This window comes from Salmo salar, chromosome 08 (assembly GCF_965601325.2).
Source record: "Salmo salar chromosome 08, fSalSal1, whole genome shotgun sequence".
In the NCBI taxonomy this organism is placed as follows: Eukaryota; Metazoa; Chordata; class Actinopteri; order Salmoniformes; family Salmonidae; genus Salmo; species Salmo salar.
In genome coordinates this window covers 1,035,001-1,054,377 of record NC_138298.1, presented here as the reverse complement: position 1 = coordinate 1,054,377, position 19,377 = coordinate 1,035,001, and the positions used below count along the sequence as shown (strand labels likewise).

General features: G+C 42.6%; 48 non-coding genes across 48 annotated transcripts; all 48 read right to left on the bottom strand.

Annotated features, from left to right (window-relative positions):
• Positions 1 to 133: 133 nt before the first annotated feature.
• LOC145853861 (5S ribosomal RNA) lies at positions 134 to 252 on the bottom strand. Its single transcript, XR_014374746.1, has one exon. It is a non-coding gene; the product is annotated as a 5S ribosomal RNA (ribosomal RNA).
• A 409-nt stretch (positions 253 to 661) lies between these two features.
• LOC145882312 (5S ribosomal RNA) lies at positions 662 to 780 on the bottom strand. Its single transcript, XR_014393878.1, has one exon. It is a non-coding gene; the product is annotated as a 5S ribosomal RNA (ribosomal RNA).
• Positions 781 to 1,189: 409 nt separating this feature from the next.
• On the bottom strand, positions 1,190 to 1,308 carry LOC145853860 (5S ribosomal RNA). The gene has a single exon (XR_014374745.1). It is a non-coding gene; the product is annotated as a 5S ribosomal RNA (ribosomal RNA).
• Positions 1,309 to 1,717: 409 nt separating this feature from the next.
• On the bottom strand, positions 1,718 to 1,836 carry LOC145882311 (5S ribosomal RNA). Its single transcript, XR_014393877.1, has one exon. It is a non-coding gene; the product is annotated as a 5S ribosomal RNA (ribosomal RNA).
• Positions 1,837 to 2,245: 409 nt separating this feature from the next.
• LOC145885002 (5S ribosomal RNA) lies at positions 2,246 to 2,364 on the bottom strand. The gene has a single exon (XR_014396582.1). It is a non-coding gene; the product is annotated as a 5S ribosomal RNA (ribosomal RNA).
• A 409-nt stretch (positions 2,365 to 2,773) lies between these two features.
• LOC145885693 (5S ribosomal RNA) lies at positions 2,774 to 2,892 on the bottom strand. Its single transcript, XR_014397276.1, has one exon. It is a non-coding gene; the product is annotated as a 5S ribosomal RNA (ribosomal RNA).
• A 139-nt stretch (positions 2,893 to 3,031) lies between these two features.
• Positions 3,032 to 3,150, bottom strand: LOC145850825 (5S ribosomal RNA). The gene has a single exon (XR_014372673.1). It is a non-coding gene; the product is annotated as a 5S ribosomal RNA (ribosomal RNA).
• A 139-nt stretch (positions 3,151 to 3,289) lies between these two features.
• On the bottom strand, positions 3,290 to 3,408 carry LOC145883081 (5S ribosomal RNA). The gene has a single exon (XR_014394654.1). It is a non-coding gene; the product is annotated as a 5S ribosomal RNA (ribosomal RNA).
• Positions 3,409 to 3,817: 409 nt separating this feature from the next.
• On the bottom strand, positions 3,818 to 3,936 carry LOC145852285 (5S ribosomal RNA). Its single transcript, XR_014374139.1, has one exon. It is a non-coding gene; the product is annotated as a 5S ribosomal RNA (ribosomal RNA).
• A 409-nt stretch (positions 3,937 to 4,345) lies between these two features.
• LOC145885582 (5S ribosomal RNA) lies at positions 4,346 to 4,464 on the bottom strand. The gene has a single exon (XR_014397165.1). It is a non-coding gene; the product is annotated as a 5S ribosomal RNA (ribosomal RNA).
• A 139-nt stretch (positions 4,465 to 4,603) lies between these two features.
• Positions 4,604 to 4,722, bottom strand: LOC145882310 (5S ribosomal RNA). Its single transcript, XR_014393876.1, has one exon. It is a non-coding gene; the product is annotated as a 5S ribosomal RNA (ribosomal RNA).
• A 409-nt stretch (positions 4,723 to 5,131) lies between these two features.
• On the bottom strand, positions 5,132 to 5,250 carry LOC145885001 (5S ribosomal RNA). The gene has a single exon (XR_014396581.1). It is a non-coding gene; the product is annotated as a 5S ribosomal RNA (ribosomal RNA).
• Positions 5,251 to 5,659: 409 nt separating this feature from the next.
• Positions 5,660 to 5,778, bottom strand: LOC145885473 (5S ribosomal RNA). Its single transcript, XR_014397054.1, has one exon. It is a non-coding gene; the product is annotated as a 5S ribosomal RNA (ribosomal RNA).
• A 139-nt stretch (positions 5,779 to 5,917) lies between these two features.
• LOC145850824 (5S ribosomal RNA) lies at positions 5,918 to 6,036 on the bottom strand. Its single transcript, XR_014372672.1, has one exon. It is a non-coding gene; the product is annotated as a 5S ribosomal RNA (ribosomal RNA).
• Positions 6,037 to 6,175: 139 nt separating this feature from the next.
• On the bottom strand, positions 6,176 to 6,294 carry LOC145883080 (5S ribosomal RNA). The gene has a single exon (XR_014394653.1). It is a non-coding gene; the product is annotated as a 5S ribosomal RNA (ribosomal RNA).
• Positions 6,295 to 6,703: 409 nt separating this feature from the next.
• On the bottom strand, positions 6,704 to 6,822 carry LOC145852284 (5S ribosomal RNA). The gene has a single exon (XR_014374138.1). It is a non-coding gene; the product is annotated as a 5S ribosomal RNA (ribosomal RNA).
• A 409-nt stretch (positions 6,823 to 7,231) lies between these two features.
• LOC145885363 (5S ribosomal RNA) lies at positions 7,232 to 7,350 on the bottom strand. Its single transcript, XR_014396944.1, has one exon. It is a non-coding gene; the product is annotated as a 5S ribosomal RNA (ribosomal RNA).
• A 139-nt stretch (positions 7,351 to 7,489) lies between these two features.
• Positions 7,490 to 7,608, bottom strand: LOC145881785 (5S ribosomal RNA). Its single transcript, XR_014393355.1, has one exon. It is a non-coding gene; the product is annotated as a 5S ribosomal RNA (ribosomal RNA).
• A 409-nt stretch (positions 7,609 to 8,017) lies between these two features.
• Positions 8,018 to 8,136, bottom strand: LOC145885095 (5S ribosomal RNA). The gene has a single exon (XR_014396675.1). It is a non-coding gene; the product is annotated as a 5S ribosomal RNA (ribosomal RNA).
• A 409-nt stretch (positions 8,137 to 8,545) lies between these two features.
• On the bottom strand, positions 8,546 to 8,664 carry LOC145885256 (5S ribosomal RNA). Its single transcript, XR_014396837.1, has one exon. It is a non-coding gene; the product is annotated as a 5S ribosomal RNA (ribosomal RNA).
• Positions 8,665 to 8,803: 139 nt separating this feature from the next.
• LOC145886500 (5S ribosomal RNA) lies at positions 8,804 to 8,922 on the bottom strand. Its single transcript, XR_014398085.1, has one exon. It is a non-coding gene; the product is annotated as a 5S ribosomal RNA (ribosomal RNA).
• A 409-nt stretch (positions 8,923 to 9,331) lies between these two features.
• LOC145885147 (5S ribosomal RNA) lies at positions 9,332 to 9,450 on the bottom strand. Its single transcript, XR_014396727.1, has one exon. It is a non-coding gene; the product is annotated as a 5S ribosomal RNA (ribosomal RNA).
• A 139-nt stretch (positions 9,451 to 9,589) lies between these two features.
• Positions 9,590 to 9,708, bottom strand: LOC145851940 (5S ribosomal RNA). Its single transcript, XR_014373792.1, has one exon. It is a non-coding gene; the product is annotated as a 5S ribosomal RNA (ribosomal RNA).
• A 139-nt stretch (positions 9,709 to 9,847) lies between these two features.
• On the bottom strand, positions 9,848 to 9,966 carry LOC145853859 (5S ribosomal RNA). Its single transcript, XR_014374744.1, has one exon. It is a non-coding gene; the product is annotated as a 5S ribosomal RNA (ribosomal RNA).
• A 409-nt stretch (positions 9,967 to 10,375) lies between these two features.
• On the bottom strand, positions 10,376 to 10,494 carry LOC145882919 (5S ribosomal RNA). Its single transcript, XR_014394491.1, has one exon. It is a non-coding gene; the product is annotated as a 5S ribosomal RNA (ribosomal RNA).
• A 139-nt stretch (positions 10,495 to 10,633) lies between these two features.
• Positions 10,634 to 10,752, bottom strand: LOC145881890 (5S ribosomal RNA). Its single transcript, XR_014393458.1, has one exon. It is a non-coding gene; the product is annotated as a 5S ribosomal RNA (ribosomal RNA).
• A 139-nt stretch (positions 10,753 to 10,891) lies between these two features.
• Positions 10,892 to 11,010, bottom strand: LOC145853857 (5S ribosomal RNA). Its single transcript, XR_014374742.1, has one exon. It is a non-coding gene; the product is annotated as a 5S ribosomal RNA (ribosomal RNA).
• A 409-nt stretch (positions 11,011 to 11,419) lies between these two features.
• On the bottom strand, positions 11,420 to 11,538 carry LOC145851954 (5S ribosomal RNA). The gene has a single exon (XR_014373806.1). It is a non-coding gene; the product is annotated as a 5S ribosomal RNA (ribosomal RNA).
• Positions 11,539 to 11,947: 409 nt separating this feature from the next.
• On the bottom strand, positions 11,948 to 12,066 carry LOC145885114 (5S ribosomal RNA). Its single transcript, XR_014396694.1, has one exon. It is a non-coding gene; the product is annotated as a 5S ribosomal RNA (ribosomal RNA).
• Positions 12,067 to 12,475: 409 nt separating this feature from the next.
• Positions 12,476 to 12,594, bottom strand: LOC145882918 (5S ribosomal RNA). The gene has a single exon (XR_014394490.1). It is a non-coding gene; the product is annotated as a 5S ribosomal RNA (ribosomal RNA).
• A 139-nt stretch (positions 12,595 to 12,733) lies between these two features.
• On the bottom strand, positions 12,734 to 12,852 carry LOC145857557 (5S ribosomal RNA). Its single transcript, XR_014378456.1, has one exon. It is a non-coding gene; the product is annotated as a 5S ribosomal RNA (ribosomal RNA).
• Positions 12,853 to 12,991: 139 nt separating this feature from the next.
• Positions 12,992 to 13,110, bottom strand: LOC145885398 (5S ribosomal RNA). Its single transcript, XR_014396979.1, has one exon. It is a non-coding gene; the product is annotated as a 5S ribosomal RNA (ribosomal RNA).
• A 409-nt stretch (positions 13,111 to 13,519) lies between these two features.
• LOC145885910 (5S ribosomal RNA) lies at positions 13,520 to 13,638 on the bottom strand. Its single transcript, XR_014397494.1, has one exon. It is a non-coding gene; the product is annotated as a 5S ribosomal RNA (ribosomal RNA).
• Positions 13,639 to 14,047: 409 nt separating this feature from the next.
• On the bottom strand, positions 14,048 to 14,166 carry LOC145885039 (5S ribosomal RNA). The gene has a single exon (XR_014396619.1). It is a non-coding gene; the product is annotated as a 5S ribosomal RNA (ribosomal RNA).
• Positions 14,167 to 14,305: 139 nt separating this feature from the next.
• Positions 14,306 to 14,424, bottom strand: LOC145885125 (5S ribosomal RNA). The gene has a single exon (XR_014396705.1). It is a non-coding gene; the product is annotated as a 5S ribosomal RNA (ribosomal RNA).
• Positions 14,425 to 14,563: 139 nt separating this feature from the next.
• Positions 14,564 to 14,682, bottom strand: LOC145886211 (5S ribosomal RNA). Its single transcript, XR_014397795.1, has one exon. It is a non-coding gene; the product is annotated as a 5S ribosomal RNA (ribosomal RNA).
• Positions 14,683 to 15,091: 409 nt separating this feature from the next.
• Positions 15,092 to 15,210, bottom strand: LOC145884928 (5S ribosomal RNA). The gene has a single exon (XR_014396508.1). It is a non-coding gene; the product is annotated as a 5S ribosomal RNA (ribosomal RNA).
• Positions 15,211 to 15,619: 409 nt separating this feature from the next.
• On the bottom strand, positions 15,620 to 15,738 carry LOC145884817 (5S ribosomal RNA). The gene has a single exon (XR_014396397.1). It is a non-coding gene; the product is annotated as a 5S ribosomal RNA (ribosomal RNA).
• Positions 15,739 to 15,877: 139 nt separating this feature from the next.
• LOC145853856 (5S ribosomal RNA) lies at positions 15,878 to 15,996 on the bottom strand. The gene has a single exon (XR_014374741.1). It is a non-coding gene; the product is annotated as a 5S ribosomal RNA (ribosomal RNA).
• Positions 15,997 to 16,135: 139 nt separating this feature from the next.
• On the bottom strand, positions 16,136 to 16,254 carry LOC145854286 (5S ribosomal RNA). The gene has a single exon (XR_014375171.1). It is a non-coding gene; the product is annotated as a 5S ribosomal RNA (ribosomal RNA).
• A 409-nt stretch (positions 16,255 to 16,663) lies between these two features.
• Positions 16,664 to 16,782, bottom strand: LOC145853855 (5S ribosomal RNA). Its single transcript, XR_014374740.1, has one exon. It is a non-coding gene; the product is annotated as a 5S ribosomal RNA (ribosomal RNA).
• Positions 16,783 to 16,921: 139 nt separating this feature from the next.
• Positions 16,922 to 17,040, bottom strand: LOC145884708 (5S ribosomal RNA). Its single transcript, XR_014396287.1, has one exon. It is a non-coding gene; the product is annotated as a 5S ribosomal RNA (ribosomal RNA).
• Positions 17,041 to 17,179: 139 nt separating this feature from the next.
• Positions 17,180 to 17,298, bottom strand: LOC145853854 (5S ribosomal RNA). The gene has a single exon (XR_014374739.1). It is a non-coding gene; the product is annotated as a 5S ribosomal RNA (ribosomal RNA).
• Positions 17,299 to 17,437: 139 nt separating this feature from the next.
• Positions 17,438 to 17,556, bottom strand: LOC145886210 (5S ribosomal RNA). The gene has a single exon (XR_014397794.1). It is a non-coding gene; the product is annotated as a 5S ribosomal RNA (ribosomal RNA).
• Positions 17,557 to 17,695: 139 nt separating this feature from the next.
• Positions 17,696 to 17,814, bottom strand: LOC145854175 (5S ribosomal RNA). Its single transcript, XR_014375060.1, has one exon. It is a non-coding gene; the product is annotated as a 5S ribosomal RNA (ribosomal RNA).
• Positions 17,815 to 18,223: 409 nt separating this feature from the next.
• On the bottom strand, positions 18,224 to 18,342 carry LOC145853853 (5S ribosomal RNA). The gene has a single exon (XR_014374738.1). It is a non-coding gene; the product is annotated as a 5S ribosomal RNA (ribosomal RNA).
• A 139-nt stretch (positions 18,343 to 18,481) lies between these two features.
• On the bottom strand, positions 18,482 to 18,600 carry LOC145853852 (5S ribosomal RNA). The gene has a single exon (XR_014374737.1). It is a non-coding gene; the product is annotated as a 5S ribosomal RNA (ribosomal RNA).
• A 409-nt stretch (positions 18,601 to 19,009) lies between these two features.
• On the bottom strand, positions 19,010 to 19,128 carry LOC145882309 (5S ribosomal RNA). Its single transcript, XR_014393875.1, has one exon. It is a non-coding gene; the product is annotated as a 5S ribosomal RNA (ribosomal RNA).
• Positions 19,129 to 19,377: the final 249 nt, after the last annotated feature.

Sequence of the window (19,377 nt, the reverse complement as noted above, 5' to 3'; positions counted from 1 at the left end):
ACAATCTCTTGCTACAACATATATAGTCAAAGTGAGTCTGATAAAACAGATATTTAGTCAATTCATCATTAAATGCTTAATACAAGGCAGTGTTGCTGATGAAATAGTGCAAGAGCACCCCTCGTGGACAAAATGCTTACAGCACCTGGTATTCCCAGGCGGTCTCCCATCCAAGTACTAACCAGGCCCGACCCTGCTTAGCTTCCGAGATCAGACGAGATCGGGCGTACCCAGGCTGGTATGGCCGTAAGCGAGAAACAATCTCTTGCTACAACATATATAGTCAAAATGAGTCTGATAAACAGACATTGCATTTTCACCAATTAGATAAGCAGCTTGAACTTTGTGTCACTGAAAAAGTAGAAGAAATTATAAACACTGTTCCCATCACTTTTTAGCACAGGTAGTTGGATAAAATACAAACTTTATTTCCTTTCATCATTTGAACAGGGCAAAGGAGCACAAAGCACACACAAGCTGCATTCAGCAACAATATTCTTGTTTGTCTTATAAATACAAGGCAGATGCTAATTGAAAACACAAGGAAATTTGATCCTATTAAAAAGGCAGGAAGCTGCATTTAGTCAATTCATCATTAAATGCTTACTACAAGGCAGTGTTGCTGATGAAATAGTGCAGGGGCACACCCTCGTGGACAAAATGCTTACAGCACCTGGTATTCCCAGGCGGTCTCCCATCCAAGTACTAACCAGGCCCGACCCTGCTTCGCTTCCGAGATCAGACGAGATCGGGCGTACCCAGGCTGGTATGGCCGTAAGCAAGAAACAATCTCTTGCTACAACATATATAGTCAAAGTGAGTGTGATAAACAGACATTGCATTTTCACCAATTAGATAAGCAGCTTGAACTTTGTGTCACTGAAAAAGTAGAAGAAATTACAAACACTGTTCCCATCACTTTTTAGCACAGGTAGTTGGATAAAATACAAACTTTATTTCCTTTCATCATTTGAACAGGGCAAAGGAGCACAAAGCACACACAAGCTGCATTCAGCAACAATATTCTTGTTTGTCTTATAAATACAAGGCAGATGCTAATTGAAAACACAAGGAAATTTGATCCTATTAAAAAGGCAGGAAGCTGCATTTAGTCAATTCATCATTAAATGCTTAATACAAGGCAGTGTTGCTGATGAAATAGTGCAAGAGCACCCCCTCGTGGACAAAATGCTTACAGCACCTGGTATTCCCAGGCGGTCTCCCATCCAAGTACTAACCAGGCCCGACCCTGCTTAGCTTCCGAGATCAGACGAGATCGGGCGTACCCAGGCTGGTATGGCCGTAAGCGAGAAAAAATCTCTTGCTACAACATATATAGTCAAAATGAGTCTGATAAACAGACATTGCATTTTCACCAATTAGATAAGCAGCTTGAACTTTGTGTCACTGAAAAAGTAGAAGAAATTATAAACACTGTTCCCATCACTTTTTAGCACAGGTAGTTGGATAAAATACAAACTTTATTTCCTTTCATCATTTGAACAGGGCAAAGGAGCACAAAGCACACACAAGCTGCATTCAGCAACAATATTCTTGTTTGTCTTATAAATACAAGGCAGATGCTAATTGAAAACACAAGGAAATTTGATCCTATTAAAAAGGCAGGAAGCTGCATTTAGTCAATTCATCATTAAATGCTTACTACAAGGCAGTGTTGCTGATGAAATAGTGCAGGGGCACACCCTCGTGGACAAAATGCTTACAGCACCTGGTATTCCCAGGCGGTCTCCCATCCAAGTACTAACCAGGCCCGACCCTGCTTCGCTTCCGAGATCAGACGAGATCGGGCGTACCCAGGCTGGTATGGCCGTAAGCGAGAAACAATCTCTTGCTACAACATATATAGTCAAAGTGAGTGTGATAAACAGACATTGAACTTTCACCAATTAGATAAGCAGCTTGAACTTTGTGTCACTGAAAAAGTAGAAGAAATTACAAACACTGTTCCCATCACTTTTTAGCACAGGTAGTTGGATAAAATACAAACTTTATTTCCTTTCATCATTTGAACAGGGCAAAGGAGCACAAAGCACACACAAGCTGCATTCAGCAACAATATTCTTGTTTGTCTTATAAATACAAGGCAGATGCTAATTGAAAACACAAGGAAATTTGATCCTATTAAAAAGGCAGGAAGCTGCATTTAGTCAATTCATCATTAAATGCTTACTACAAGGCAGTGTTGCTGATGAAATAGTGCAGGGGCACACCCTCGTGGACAAAATGCTTACAGCACCTGGTATTCCCAGGCGGTCTCCCATCCAAGTACTAACCAGGCCCGACCCTGCTTAGCTTCCGAGATCAGACGAGATCGGGCGTACCGAGGCTGGTATGGCCGTAAGCGAGAAACAATCTCTTGCTACAACATATATAGTCAAAGTGAGTGTGATAAACAGACATTGCATTTTCACCAATTAGATAAGCAGCTTGAACTTTGTGTCACTGAAAAAGTAGAAGAAATTACAAACACTGTTCCCATCACTTTTTAGCACAGGTAGTTGGATAAAATACAAACTTTATTTCCTTTCATCATTTGAACAGGGCAAAGGAGCACAAAGCACACACAAGCTGCATTCAGCAACAATATTCTTGTTTGTCTTATAAATACAAGGCAGATGCTAATTGAAAACACAAGGAAATTTGATCCTATTAAAAAGGCAGGAAGCTGCATTTAGTCAATTCATCATTAAATGCTTACTACAAGGCAGTGTTGCTGATGAAATAGTGCAGGGGCACACCCTCGTGGACAAAATGCTTACAGCACCTGGTATTCCCAGGCGGTCTCCCATCCAAGTACTAACCAGGCCCGACCCTGCTTAGCTTCCGAGATCAGACGAGATCGGGCGTACCCAGGATGGTATGGCCGTAAGCGAGAAAAAATCTCTTGCTACAACATATATAGTCAAAGTGAGTCTGATAAAACAGATATTTAGTCAATTCATCATTAAATGCTTAATACAAGGCAGTGTTGCTGATGAAATAGTGCAAGAGCACCCCCTCGTGGACAAAATGCTTACAGCACCTGGTATTCCCAGGCGGTCTCCCATCCAAGTACTAACCAGGCCAGACCCTGCTTTGCTTCCGAGATCAGACGAGATCGGGCGTACCCAGGCTGGTATGGCCGTAAGCGAGAAACAATCTCTTGCTACAACATATATAGTCAAAGTGAGTCTGATAAAACAGATATTTAGTCAATTCATCATTAAATGCTTAATACAAGGCAGTGTTGCTGATGAAATAGTGCAAGAGCACCCCCTCGTGGACAAAATGCTTACAGCACCTGGTATTCCCAGGCGGTCTCCCATCCAAGTACTAACCAGGCCCGACCCTGCTTAGCTTCCGAGATCAGACGAGATCGGGCGTACCCAGGCTGGTATGGCCGTAAGTGAGAAACAATCTCTTGCTACAACATATATAGTCAAAATGAGTCTGATAAACAGACATTGCATTTTCACCAATTAGATAAGCAGCTTGAACTTTGTGTCACTGAAAAAGTAGAAGAAATTATAAACACTGTTCCCATCACTTTTTAGCACAGGTAGTTGGATAAAATACAAACTTTATTTCCTTCCATCATTTGAACAGGGCAAAGGAGCACAAAGCACACACAAGCTGCATTCAGCAACAATATTCTTGTTTGTCTTATAAATACAAGGCAGATGCTAATTGAAAACACAAGGAAATTTGATCCTATTAAAAAGGCAGGAAGCTGCATTTAGTCAATTCATCATTAAATGCTTACTACAAGGCAGTGTTGCTGATGAAATAGTGCAGGGGCACACCCTCGTGGACAAAATGCTTACAGCACCTGGTATTCCCAGGCGGTCTCCCATCCAAGTACAAACCAGGCCCGACCCTGCTTCGCTTCCGAAATCAGACGAGATCGGGCGTACCCAGGCTGGTATGGCCGTATGCGAGAAACAATCTATTGCTACAACATATATAGTCAAAGTGAGTGTGATAAACAGACATTGCATTTTCACCAATTAGATAAGCAGCTTGAACTTTGTGTCACTGAAAAAGTAGAAGAAATTACAAACACTGTTCCCATCACTTTTTAGCACAGGTAGTTGGATAAAATACAAACTTTATTTCCTTTCATCATTTGAACAGGGCAAAGGAGCACAAAGCACACACAAGCTGCATTCAGCAACAATATTCTTGTTTGTCTTATAAATACAAGGCAGATGCTAATTGAAAACACAAGGAAATTTGATCCTATTAAAAAGGCAGGAAGCTGCATTTAGTCAATTCATCATTAAATGCTTACTACAAGGCAGTGTTGCTGATGAAATAGTGCAGAGGCACACCCTCGTGGACAAAATGCTTACAGCACCTGGTATTCCCAGGCGGTCTCCCATCCAAGTACTAACCAGGCCCGACCCTGCTTAGCTTCCGAGATCAGACGAGATCGGGCGTACCCAGGATGGTATGGCCGTAAGCGAGAAACAATCTCTTGCTACAACATATATAGTCAAAGTGAGTCTGATAAAACAGACATTTAGTCAATTCATCATTAAATGCTTAATACAAGGCAGTGTTGCTGATGAAATAGTGCAAGAGCACCCCCTCGTGGACAAAATGCTTACAGCACCTGGTATTCCCAGGCGGTCTCCCATCCAAGTACTAACCAGGCCCGACCCTGCTTCGCTTCCGAGATCAGACGAGATCGGGCGTACCCAGGCTGGTATGGCCGTAAGCGAGAAACAATCTCTTGCTACAACATATATAGTCAAAGTGAGTGTGATAAACAGACATTGAACTTTCACCAATTAGATAAGCAGCTTGAACTTTGTGTCACTGAAAAAGTAGAAGAAATTACAAACACTGTTCCCATCACTTTTTAGCACAGGTAGTTGGATAAAATACAAACTTTATTTCCTTTCATCATTTGAACAGGGCAAAGGAGCACAAAGCACACACAAGCTGCATTCAGCAACAATATTCTTGTTTGTCTTATAAATACAAGGCAGATGCTAATTGAAAACACAAGGAAATTTGATCCTATTAAAAAGGCAGGAAGCTGCATTTAGTCAATTCATCATTAAATGCTTACTACAAGGCAGTGTTGCTGATGAAATAGTGCAGGGGCACACCCTCGTGGACAAAATGCTTACAGCACCTGGTATTCCCAGGCGGTCTCCCATCCAAGTACTAACCAGGCCCGACCCTGCTTAGCTTCCGAGATCAGACGAGATCGGGCGTACCGAGGCTGGTATGGCCGTAAGCGAGAAACAATCTCTTGCTACAACATATATAGTCAAAGTGAGTGTGATAAACAGACATTGCATTTTCACCAATTAGATAAGCAGCTTGAACTTTGTGTCACTGAAAAAGTAGAAGAAATTACAAACACTGTTCCCATCACTTTTTAGCACAGGTAGTTGGATAAAATACAAACTTTATTTCCTTTCATCATTTGAACAGGGCAAAGGAGCACAAAGCACACACAAGCTGCATTCAGCAACAATATTCTTGTTTGTCTTATAAATACAAGGCAGATGCTAATTGAAAACACAAGGAAATTTGATCCTATTAAAAAGGCAGGAAGCTGCATTTAGTCAATTCATCATTAAATGCTTACTACAAGGCAGTGTTGCTGATGAAATAGTGCAGGGGCACACCCTCGTGGACAAAATGCTTACAGCACCTGGTATTCCCAGGCGGTCTCCCATCCAAGTACTAACCAGGCCCGACCCTGCTTAGCTTCCGAGATCAGACGAGATCGGGCGTACCCAGGATGGTATGGCCGTAAGCGAGAAAAAATCTCTTGCTACAACATATATAGTCAAAGTGAGTCTGATAAAACAGATATTTAGTCAATTCATCATTAAATGCTTAATACAAGGCAGTGTTGCTGATGAAATAGTGCAAGAGCACCCCCTCGTGGACAAAATGCTTACAGCACCTGGTATTCCCAGGCGGTCTCCCATCCAAGTACTAACCAGGCCAGACCCTGCTTTGCTTCCGAGATCAGACGAGATCGGGCGTACCCAGGCTGGTATGGCCGTAAGCGAGAAACAATCTCTTGCTACAACATATATAGTCAAAGTGAGTCTGATAAAACAGATATTTAGTCAATTCATCATTAAATGCTTAATACAAGGCAGTGTTGCTGATGAAATAGTGCAAGAGCACCCCCTCGTGGACAAAATGCTTACAGCACCTGGTATTCCCAGGCGGTCTCCCATCCAAGTACTAACCAGGCCCGACCCTGCTTAGCTTCCGAGATCAGACGAGATCGGGCGTACCCAGGCTGGTATGGCCGTAAGTGAGAAACAATCTCTTGCTACAACATATATAGTCAAAATGAGTCTGATAAACAGACATTGCATTTTCACCAATTAGATAAGCAGCTTGAACTTTGTGTCACTGAAAAAGTAGAAGAAATTATAAACACTGTTCCCATCACTTTTTAGCACAGGTAGTTGGATAAAATACAAACTTTATTTCCTTCCATCATTTGAACAGGGCAAAGGAGCACAAAGCACACACAAGCTGCATTCAGCAACAATATTCTTGTTTGTCTTATAAATACAAGGCAGATGCTAATTGAAAACACAAGGAAATTTGATCCTATTAAAAAGGCAGGAAGCTGCATTTAGTCAATTCATCATTAAATGCTTACTACAAGGCAGTGTTGCTGATGAAATAGTGCAGGGGCACACCCTCGTGGACAAAATGCTTACAGCACCTGGTATTCCCAGGCGGTCTCCCATCCAAGTACAAACCAGGCCCGACCCTGCTTCGCTTCCGAAATCAGACGAGATCGGGCGTACCCAGGCTGGTATGGCCGTATGCGAGAAACAATCTATTGCTACAACATATATAGTCAAAGTGAGTGTGATAAACAGACATTGCATTTTCACCAATTAGATAAGCAGCTTGAACTTTGTGTCACTGAAAAAGTAGAAGAAATTACAAACACTGTTCCCATCACTTTTTAGCACAGGTAGTTGGATAAAATACAAACTTTATTTCCTTTCATCATTTGAACAGGGCAAAGGAGCACAAAGCACACACAAGCTGCATTCAGCAACAATATTCTTGTTTGTCTTATAAATACAAGGCAGATGCTAATTGAAAACACAAGGAAATTTGATCCTATTAAAAAGGCAGGAAGCTGCATTTAGTCAATTCATCATTAAATGCTTACTACAAGGCAGTGTTGCTGATGAAATAGTGCAGAGGCACACCCTCGTGGACAAAATGCTTACAGCACCTGGTATTCCCAGGCGGTCTCCCATCCAAGTACTAACCAGGCCCGACCCTGCTTAGCTTCCGAGATCAGACGAGATCGGGCGTACCCAGGATGGTATGGCCGTAAGCGAGAAACAATCTCTTGCTACAACATATATAGTCAAAGTGAGTCTGATAAAACAGACATTTAGTCAATTCATCATTAAATGCTTAATACAAGGCAGTGTTGCTGATGAAATAGTGCAAGAGCACCCCCTCGTGGACAAAATGCTTACAGCACCTGGTATTCCCAGGCGGTCTCCCATCCAAGTACTAACCAGGCCCGACCCTGCTTAGCTTCCGAGATCAGACGAGATCGGGGGTACCCAGGCTGGTATGGCCGTAAGCGAGAAACAATCTCTTGCTACAACATATATAGTCAAAGTGAGTGTGATAAACAGACATTGCATTTTCACCAATTAGATAAGCAGCTTGAACTTTGTGTTACTGAAAAAGTAGAAGAAATTACAAACACTGTTCCCATCACTTTTTAGCACAGGTAGTTGGATAAAATACAAACTTTATTTCCTTTCATCATTTGAACAGGGCAAAGGAGCACAAAGCACACACAAGCTGCATTCAGCAACAATATTCTTGTTTGTCTTATAAATACAAGGCAGATGCTAATTGAAAGCACAAGGAAATTTGATCCTATTAAAAAGGCAGGAAGCTGCATTTAGTCAATTCATCATTAAATGCTTACTACAAGGCAGTGTTGCTGATGAAATAGTGCAGGGGCACACCCTCGTGGACAAAATACTTACAGCACCTGGTATTCCCAGGCGGTCTCCCATCCAAGTACTAACCAGGCCCGACCCTGCTTCGCTTCCGAGATCAGACGAGATCGGGCGTACCCAGGCTGGTATGGCCGTAAGCGAGAAACAATCTCTTGCTACAACATATATAGTCAAAGTGAGTGTGATAAACAGACATTGCATTTTCACCAATTAGATAAGCAGCTTGAACTTTGTGTCACTGAAAAAGTAGAAGAAATTACAAACACTGTTCCCATCACTTTTTAGCACAGGTAGTTGGATAAAATACAAACTTTATTTCCTTTCATCATTTGAACAGGGCAAAGGAGCACAAAGCACACACAAGCTGCATTCAGCAACAATATTCTTGTTTGTCTTATAAATACAAGGCAGATGCTAATTGAAAACACAAGGAAATTTGATCCTATTAAAAAGGCAGGAAGCTGCATTTAGTCAATTCATCATTAAATGCTTACTACAAGGCAGTGTTGCTGATGAAATAGTGCAGAGGCACACCCTCGTGGACAAAATGCTTACAGCACCTGGTATTCCCAGGCGGTCTCCCATCCAAGTACTAACCAGGCCCGACCCTGCTTAGCTTCCGAGATCAGACGAGATCGGGCGTACCCAGGATGGTATGGCCGTAAGCGAGAAGCAATCTCTTGCTACAACATATATAGTCAAAGTGAGTCTGATAAAACAGATATTTAGTCAATTCATCATTAAATGCTTAATACAAGGCAGTGTTGCTGATGAAATAGTGCAAGAGCACCCCCTCGTGGACAAAATGCTTACAGCACCTGGTATTCCCAGGCGGTCTCACATCCAAGTACTAACCAGGCCCGACCCTGCTTAGCTTCCGAGATCAGACGAGATCGGGCGTACCCAGGCTGGTATGGCCGTAAGCGAGAAACAATCTCTTGCTACAACATATATAGTCAAAGTGAGTGTGATAAACAGACATTGCATTTTCACCAATTAGATAAGCAGCTTGAACTTTGTGTCACTGAAAAAGTAGAAGAAATTACAAACACTGTTCCCATCACTTTTTAGCACAGGTAGTTGGATAAAATACAAACTTTATTTCCTTTCATCATTTGAACAGGGCAAAGGAGCACAAAGCACACACAAGCTGCATTCAGCAACAATATTCTTGTTTGTCTTATAAATACAAGGCAGATGCTAATTGAAAACACAAGGAAATTTGATCCTATTAAAAAGGCAGGAAGCTGCATTTAGTCAATTCATCATTAAATGCTTACTACAAGGCAGTGTTGCTGATGAAATAGTGCAGAGGCACACCCTCGTGGACAAAATGCTTACAGCACCTGGTATTCCCAGGCGGTCTCCCATCCAAGTACTAACCAGGCCCGACCCTGCTTAGCTTCCGAGATCAGACGAGATCGGGCGTACCCAGGATGGTATGGCCGTAAGCGAGAAGCAATCTCTTGCTACAACATATATAGTCAAAGTGAGTCTGATAAAACAGATATTTAGTCAATTCATCATTAAATGCTTAATACAAGGCAGTGTTGCTGATGAAATAGTGCAAGAGCACCCCCTCGTGGACAAAATGGTTACAGCACCTGGTATTCCCAGGCGGTCTCACATCCAAGTACTAACCAGGCCCGACCCTGCTTAGCTTCCGAGATCAGACGAGATCGGGCGTACCCAGGCTGGTATGGCCGTAAGCGAGAAACAATCTCTTGCTACAACATATATAGTCAAAGTGAGTCTGATAAAACAGATATTTAGTCAATTCATCATTAAATGCTTAATACAAGGCAGTGTTGCTGATGAAATAGTGCAAGAGCACCCCCTCGTGGACAAAATGCTTACAGCACCTGGTATTCCCAGGCGGTCTCCCATCCAAGTACTAACCAGGCCCGACCCTGCTTAGCTTCCGAGATCAGACGAGATCGGGCGTACCCAGGCTGGTATGGCCGTAAGCGAGAAACAATCTCTTGCTACAACATATATAGTCAAAATGAGTCTGATAAACAGACATTGCATTTTCACCAATTAGATAAGCAGCTTGAACTTTGTGTCACTGAAAAAGTAGAAGAAATTATAAACACTGTTCCCATCACTTTTTAGCACAGGTAGTTGGATAAAATACAAACTTTATTTCCTTTCATCATTTGAACAGGGCAAAGGAGCACAAAGCACACACAAGCTGCATTCAGCAACAATATTCTTGTTTGTCTTATAAATACAAGGCAGATGCTAATTGAAAACACAAGGAAATTTGATCCTATTAAAAAGGCAGGAAGCTGCATTTAGTCAATTCATCATTAAATGCTTACTACAAGGCAGTGTTGCTGATGAAATAGTGCAGGGGCACACCCTCGTGGACAAAATGTTTACAGCACCTGGTATTCCCAGGCGGTCTCCCATCCAAGTACTAACCAGGCCCGACCCTGCTTCGCTTCCGAGATCAGACGAGATCGGGCGTACCCAGGATGGTATGGCCGTAAGCAAGAAACAATCTCTTGCTACAACATATATAGTCAAAGTGAGTCTGATAAAACAGATATTTAGTCAATTCATCATTAAATGCTTAATACAAGGCAGTGTTGCTGATGAAATAGTGCAAGAGCACCCCCTCGTGGACAAAATGCTTACAGCACCTGGTATTCCCAGGCGGTCTCCCATCCAAGTACTAACCAGGCCCGACCCTGCTTAGCTTCCGAGGTCAGACGAGATCGGGCGTACCCAGGCTGGTATGGCCGTAAGCGAGAAACAATCTCTTGCTACAACATATATAGTCAAAGTGAGTCTGATAAAACAGATATTTAGTCAATTCATCATTAAATGCTTAATACAAGGCAGTGTTGCTGATGAAATAGTGCAAGAGCACCCCCTCGTGGACAAAATGCTTACAGCACCTGGTATTCCCAGGCGGTCTCCCATCCAAGTACTAACCAGGCCCGACCCTGCTTAGCTTCCGAGATCAGACGAGATCGGGCGTACCCAGGCTGGTATGGCCGTAAGCGAGAAACAATCTCTTGCTACAACATATATAGTCAAAATGAGTCTGATAAACAGACATTGCATTTTCACCAATTAGATAAGCAGCTTGAACTTTGTGTCACTGAAAAAGTAGAAGAAATTATAAACACTGTTCCCATCACTTTTTAGCACAGGTAGTTGGATAAAATACAAACTTTATTTCCTTTCATCATTTGAACAGGGCAAAGGAGCACAAAGCACACACAAGCTGCATTCAGCAACAATATTCTTGTTTGTCTTATAAATACAAGGCAGATGCTAATTGAAAACACAAGGAAATTTGATCCTATTAAAAAGGCAGGAAGCTGCATTTAGTCAATTCATCATTAAATGCTTACTACAAGGCAGTGTTGCTGATGAAATAGTGCAGGGGCACACCCTCGTGGACAAAATGTTTACAGCACCTGGTATTCCCAGGCGGTCTCTCATCCAAGTACTAACCAGGCCCGACCCTGCTTCGCTTCCGAGATCAGACGAGATCGGGCGTACCCAGGCTGGTATGGCCGTAAGCGAGAAACAATCTCTTGCTACAACATATATAGTCAAAGTGAGTGTGATAAACAGACATTGCATTTTCACCAATTAGATAAGCAGCTTGAACTTTGTGTCACTGAAAAAGTAGAAGAAATTATAAACACTGTTCCCATCACTTTTTAGCACAGGTAGTTGGATAAAATACAAACTTTATTTCCTTTCATCATTTGAACAGGGCAAAGGAGCACAAAGCACACACAAGCTGCATTCAGCAACAATATTCTTGTTTGTCTTATAAATACAAGGCAGATGCTAATTGAAAACACAAGGAAATTTGATCCTATTAAAAAGGCAGGAAGCTGCATTTAGTCAATTCATCATTAAATGCTTACTACAAGGCAGTGTTGCAGATGAAATAGTGCAGGGGCACACCCTCGTGGACAAAATGCTTACAGCACCTGGTATTCCCAGGCGGTCTCCCATCGAAGTACTAACCAGGCCCGACCCTGCTTCGCTTCCGAGATCAAACGAGATCGGGCGTACCCAGGCTGGTATGGCCGTAAGCGAGAAACAATCTCTTGCTACAACATATATAGTCAAAGTGAGTGTGATAAACAGACATTGCATTTTCACCAATTAGATAAGCAGCTTGAACTTTGTGTCACTGAAAAAGTAGAAGAAATTACAAACACTGTTCCCATCACTTTTTAGCACAGGTAGTTGGATAAAATACAAACTTTATTTCCTTTCATCATTTGAACAGGGCAAAGGAGCACAAAGCACACACAAGCTGCATTCAGCAACAATATTCTTGTTTGTCTTATAAATACAAGGCAGATGCTAATTGAAAACACAAGGAAATTTGATCCTATTAAAAAGGCAGGAAGCTGCATTTAGTCAATTCATCATTAAATGCTTACTACAAGGCAGTGTTGCTGATGAAATAGTGCAGGGGCACACCCTCGTGGACAAAATGTTTACAGCACCTGGTATTCCCAGGCGGTCTCCCATCCAAGTACTAACCAGGCCCGACCCTGCTTCGCTTCCGAGATCAGACGAGATCGGGCGTACCCAGGATGGTATGGCCGTAAGCGAGAAACAATCTCTTGCTACAACATATATAGTCAAAGTGAGTCTGATAAAACAGATATTTAGTCAATTCATCATTAAATGCTTAATACAAGGCAGTGTTGCTGATGAAATAGTGCAAGAGCACCCCCTCGTGGACAAAATGCTTACAGCACCTGGTATTCCCAGGCGGTCTCCCATCCAAGTACTAACCAGGCCCGACCCTGCTTAGCTTCCGAGATCAGACGAGATCGGGAGTACCCAGGCTGGTATGGCCGTAAGCGAGAAACAATCTCTTGCTACAACATATATAGTCAAAGTGAGTCTGATAAAACAGATATTTAGTCAATTCATCATTAAATGCTTAATACAAGGCAGTGTTGCTGATGAAATAGTGTAAGAGCACCCCCTCGTGGACAAAATGCTTACAGCACCTGGTATTCCCAGGCGGTCTCCCATCCAAGTACTAACCAGGCCCGACCCTGCTTAGTTTCCGAGATCAGACGAGATCGGGCGTACCCAGGCTGGTATGGCCGTAAGCGAGAAACAATCTCTTGCTACAACATATATAGTCAAAATGAGTCTGATAAACAGACATTGCATTTTCACCAATTAGATAAGCAGCTTGAACTTTGTGTCACTGAAAAAGTAGAAGAAATTATAAACACTGTTCCCATCACTTTTTAGCACAGGTAGTTGGATAAAATACAAACTTTATTTCCTTTCATCATTTGAACAGGGCAAAGGAGCACAAAGCACACACAAGCTGCATTCAGCAACAATATTCTTGTTTGTCTTATAAATACAAGGCAGATGCTAATTGAAAACACAAGGAAATTTGATCCTATTAAAAAGGCAGGAAGCTGCATTTAGTCAATTCATCATTAAATGCTTACTACAAGGCAGTGTTGCTGATGAAATAGTGCAGGGGCACACCCTCGTGGACAAAATGTTTACAGCACCTGGTATTCCCAGGCGGTCTCCCATCCAAGTACTAACCAGGCCCGACCCTGCTTCGCTTCCGAGATCAGACGAGATCGGGCGTACCCAGGCTGGTATGGCCGTAAGCGAGAAACAATCTCTTGCTACAACATATATAGTCAAAGTAAGTGTGATAAACAGACATTGCATTTTCACCAATTAGATAAGCAGCTTGAACTTTGTGTCACTGAAAAAGTAGAAGAAATTATAAACACTGTTCCCATCACTTTTTAGCACAGGTAGTTGGATAAAATACAAACTTTATTTCCTTTCATCATTTGAACAGGGCAAAGGAGCACAAAGCACACACAAGCTGCATTCAGCAACAATATTCTTGTTTGTCTTATAAATACAAGGCAGATGCTAATTGAAAACACAAGGAAATTTGATCCTATTAAAAAGGCAGGAAGCTGCATTTAGTCAATTCATCATTAAATGCTTACTACAAGGCAGTGTTGCTGATGAAATAGTGCAGAGGCACACCCTCGTGGACAAAATGCTTACAGCACCTGGTATTCCCAGGCGGTCTCCCATCCAAGTACTAACCAGGCCCGACCCTGCTTAGCTTCCGAGATCAGACGAGATCGGGCGTACCCAGGATGGTATGGCCGTAAGCGAGAAACAATCTCTTGCTACAACATATATAGTCAAAGTGAGTCTGATAAAACAGATATTTAGTCAATTCATCATTAAACGCTTAATACAAGGCAGTGTTGCTGATGAAATAGTGCAAGAGCACCCCCTCGTGGACAAAATGCTTACAGCACCTGGTATTCCCAGGAAGTCTCCCATTCAAGTACTAACCAGGCCCGACCCTGCTTAGCTTCCGAGATCAGACGAGATCGGGCGTACCCAGGCTGGTATGGCCGTAAGCGAGAAACAATCTCTTGCTACAACATATATAGTCAAAGTGAGTCTGATAAAACAGATATTTAGTCAATTCATCATTAAATGCTTAATACAAGGCAGTGTTGCTGATGAAATAGTGCAAGAGCACCCCCTCGTGGACAAAATGCTTACAGCACCTGGTATTCCCAGGCGGTCTCCCATCCAAGTACTAACAAGGCCCGACCCTGCTTAGCTTCCGAGATCAGACGAGATCGGGCGTACCCAGGCTGGTATGGCCGTAAGCGAGAAACAATCTCTTGCTACAACATATATAGTCAAAATGAGTCTGATAAACAGACATTGCATTTTCACCAATTAGATAAGCAGCTTGAACTTTGTGTCACTGAAAAAGTAGAAGAAATTATAAACACTGTTCCCATCACTTTTTAGCACAGGTAGTTGGATAAAATACAAACTTTATTTCCTTTCATCATTTGAACAGGGCAAAGGAGCACAAAGCACACACAAGCTGCATTCAGCAACAATATTCTTGTTTGTCTTATAAATACAAGGCAGATGCTAATTGAAAACACAAGGAAATTTGATCCTATTAAAAAGGCAGGAAGCTGCATTTAGTCAATTCATCATTAAATGCTTACTACAAGGCAGTGTTGCTGATGAAATAGTGCAGAGGCACACCCTCGTGGACAAAATGCTTACAGCACCTGGTATTCCCAGGCGGTCTCCCATCCAAGTACTAACCAGGCCCGACCCTGCTTAGCTTCCGAGATCAGACGAGATCGGGCGTACCCAGGATGGTATGGCCGTAAGCGAGAAACAATCTCTTGCTACAACATATATAGTCAAAGTGAGTGTGATAAACAGACATTGCATTTTCACCAATTAGATAAGCAGCTTGAACTTTGTGTCACTGAAAAAGTAGAAGAAATTACAAACACTGTTCCCATCACTTTTTAGCACAGGTAGTTGGATAAAATACAAACTTTATTTCCTTTCATCATTTGAACAGGGCAAAGGAGCACAAAGCACACACAAGCTGCATTCAGCAACAATATTCTTGTTTGTCTTATAAATACAAGGCAGATGCTAATTGAAAACACAAGGAAATTTGATCCTATTAAAAAGGCAGGAAGCTGCATTTAGTCAATTCATCATTAAATGCTCACTACAAGGCAGTGTTGCTGATGAAATAGTGCAGGGGCACACCCTCGTGGACAAAATGCTTACAGCACCTGGTATTCCCAGGCGGTCTCCCATCCAAGTACTAACCAGGCCCGACCCTGCTTAGCTTCCGAGATCAGACGAGATCGGGCGTACCCAGGATGGTATGGCCGTAAGCGAGAAACAATCTCTTGCTACAACATATATAGTCAAAGTGAGTCTGATAAAACAGATATTTAGTCAATTCATCATTAAATGCTTAATACAAGGCAGTGTTGCTGATGAAATAGTGCAAGAGCACCCCCTCGTGGACAAAATGCTTACAGCACCTGGTATTCCCAGGCGGTCTCCCATCCAAGTACTAACCAGGCCCGACCCTGCTTAGCTTCCGAGATCAGACGAGATCGGGCGTACCCAGGCTGGTATGGCCGTAAGCGAGAAACAATCTCTTGCTACAACATATATAGTCAAAGTGAGTCTGATAAAACAGATATTTAGTCAATTCATCATTAAATGCTTAATACAAGGCAGTGTTGCTGATGAAATAGTGCAAGAGCACCCCCTCGTGGACAAAATGCTTACAGCACCTGGTATTCCCAGGCGGTCTCCCATCCAAGTACTAACCAGGCCCGACCCTGCTTAGCTTCCGAGATCAGACGAGATCGGGCGTACCCAGGGTGGTATGGCCGTAAGCGAGAAACAATCTCTTGCTACAACATATATAGTCAAAGTGAGTGTGATAAACAGACATTGCATTTTCACCAATTAGATAAGCAGCTTGAACTTTGTGTCACTGAAAAAGTAGAAGAAATTACAAACACTGTTCCCATCACTTTTTAGCACAGGTAGTTGGATAAAATACAAACTTTATTTCCTTTCATCATTTGAACAGGGCAAAGGAGCACAAAGCACACACAAGCTGCATTCAGCAACAATATTCTTGTTTGTCTTATAAATACAAGGCAGATGCTAATTGAAAACACAAGGAAATTTGATCCTATTAAAAAGGAAGGAAGCTGCATTTAGTCAATTCATCATTAAATGCTCACTACAAGGCAGTGTTGCTGATGAAATAGTGCAGGGGCACACCCTCGTGGACAAAATGCTTACAGCACCTGGTATTCCCAGGCGGTCTCCCATCCAAGTACTAACCAGGCCCGACCCTGCTTAGCTTCCGAGATCAGACGAGATCGGGCGTACCCAGGCTGGTATGGCCGTAAGCGAGAAACAATCTCTTGCTACAACATATATAGTCAAAGTGAGTCTGATAAAACAGATATTTAGTCAATTCATCATTAAATGCTTAATACAAGGCAGTGTTGCTGATGAAATAGTGCAAGAGCACCCCCTCGTGGACAAAATGCTTACAGCACCTGGTATTCCCAGGCGGTCTCCCATCCAAGTACTAACCAGGCCCGACCCTGCTTAGCTTCCGAGATCAGACGAGATCGGGCGTACCCAGGATGGTATGGCCGTAAGCGAGAAACGATCTCTTGCTACAACATATATAGTCAAAGTGAGTCTGATAAAACAGATATTTAGTCAATTCATCATTAAATGCTTAATACAAGGCAGTGTTGCTGATGAAATAGTGCAAGAGCACCCCCTCGTGGACAAAATGCTTACAGCACCTGGTATTCCCAGGCGGTCTCCCATCCAAGTACTAACCAGGCCCGACCCTGCTTAGCTTCCGAGATCAGACGAGATCGGGCGTACCCAGGCTGGTATGGCCGTAAGCGAGAAACAATCTCTTGCTACAACATATATAGTCAAAGTGAGTCTGATAAAACAGATATTTAGTCAATTCATCATTAAATGCTTAATACAAGGCAGTGTTGCTGATGAAATAGTGCAAGAGCACCCCCTCGTGGACAAAATGCTTACAGCACCTGGTATTCCCAGGCGGTCTCCCATCCAAGTACTAACAAGGCCCGACCCTGCTTAGCTTCCGAGATCAGACGAGATCGGGCGTACCCAGGCTGGTATGGCCGTAAGCGAGAAACAATCTCTTGCTACAACATATATAGTCAAAGTGAGTCTGATAAAACAGATATTTAGTCAATTCATCATTAAATGCTTAATACAAGGCAGTGTTGCTGATGAAATAGTGCAAGAGCACCCCCTCGTGGACAAAATGCTTACAGCACCTGGTATTCCCAGGCGGTCTCCCATCCAAGTACTAACCAGGCCCGACCCTGCTTAGCTTCCGAGATCAGACGAGATCGGGCGTACCCAGGGTGGTATGGCCGTAAGCGAGAAACAATCTCTTGCTACAACATATATAGTCAAAGTGAGTGTGATAAACAGACATTGCATTTTCACCAATTAGATAAGCAGCTTGAACTTTGTGTCACTGAAAAAGTAGAAGAAATTACAAACACTGTTCCCATCACTTTTTAGCACAGGTAGTTGGATAAAATACAAACTTTATTTCCTTTCATCATTTGAACAGGGCAAAGGAGCACAAAGCACACACAAGCTGCATTCAGCAACAATATTCTTGTTTGTCTTATAAATACAAGGCAGATGCTAATTGAAAACACAAGGAAATTTGATCCTATTAAAAAGGCAGGAAGCTGCATTTAGTCAATTCATCATTAAATGCTCACTACAAGGCAGTGTTGCTGATGAAATAGTGCAGGGGCACACCCTCGTGGACAAAATGCTTACAGCACCTGGTATTCCCAGGCGGTCTCCCATCCAAGTACTAACCAGGCCCGACCCTGCTTAGCTTCCGAGATCAGACGAGATCGGGCGTACCCAGGCTGGTATGGCCGTAAGCGAGAAACAATCTCTTGCTACAACATATATAGTCAAAGTGAGTCTGATAAAACAGATATTTAGTCAATTCATCATTAAATGCTTAATACAAGGCAGTGTTGCTGATGAAATAGTGCAAGAGCACCCCCTCGTGGACAAAATGCTTACAGCACCTGGTATTCCCAGGCGGTCTCCCATCCAAGTACTAACCAGGCCCGACCCTGCTTAGCTTCCGAGATCAGACGAGATCGGGCGTACCCAGGCTGGTATGGCCGTAAGCGAGAAACAATCTCTTGCTACAACATATATAGTCAAAATGAGTCTTATAAACAGACATTGCATTTTCACCAATTAGATAAGCAGCTTGAACTTTGTGTCACTGAAAAAGTAGAAGAAATTATAAACACTGTTCCCATCACTTTTTAGCACAGGTAGTTGGATAAAATACAAACTTTATTTCCTTTCATCATTTGAACAGGGCAAAGGAGCACAAAGCACACACAAGCTGCATTCAGCAACAATATTCTTGTTTGTCTTATAAATACAAGGCAGATGCTAATTGAAAACACAAGGAAATTTGATCCTATTAAAAAGGCAGGAAGCTGCATTTAGTCAATTCATCATTAAATGCTTACTACAAGGCAGTGTTGCTGATGAAATAGTGCAGGGGCACACCCTCGTGGACAAAATGCTTACAGCACCTGGTATTCCCAGGCGGTCTCCCATCCAAGTACTAACCAGGCCCGACCCTGCTTCGCTTCCGAGATCAGACGAGATCGGGCGTACCCAGGCTGGTATGGCCGTAAGCGAGAAACAATCTCTTGCTACAACATATATAGTCAAAGTGAGTGTGATAAACAGACATTGCATTTTCACCAATTAGATAAGCAGCTTGAACTTTGTGTCACTGAAAAAGTAGAAGAAATTATAAACACTGTTCCCATCACTTTTTAGCACAGGTAGTTGGATAAAATACAAACTTTATTTCCTTTCATCATTTGAACAGGGCAAAGGAGCACAAAGCACACACAAGCTGCATTCAGCAACAATATTCTTG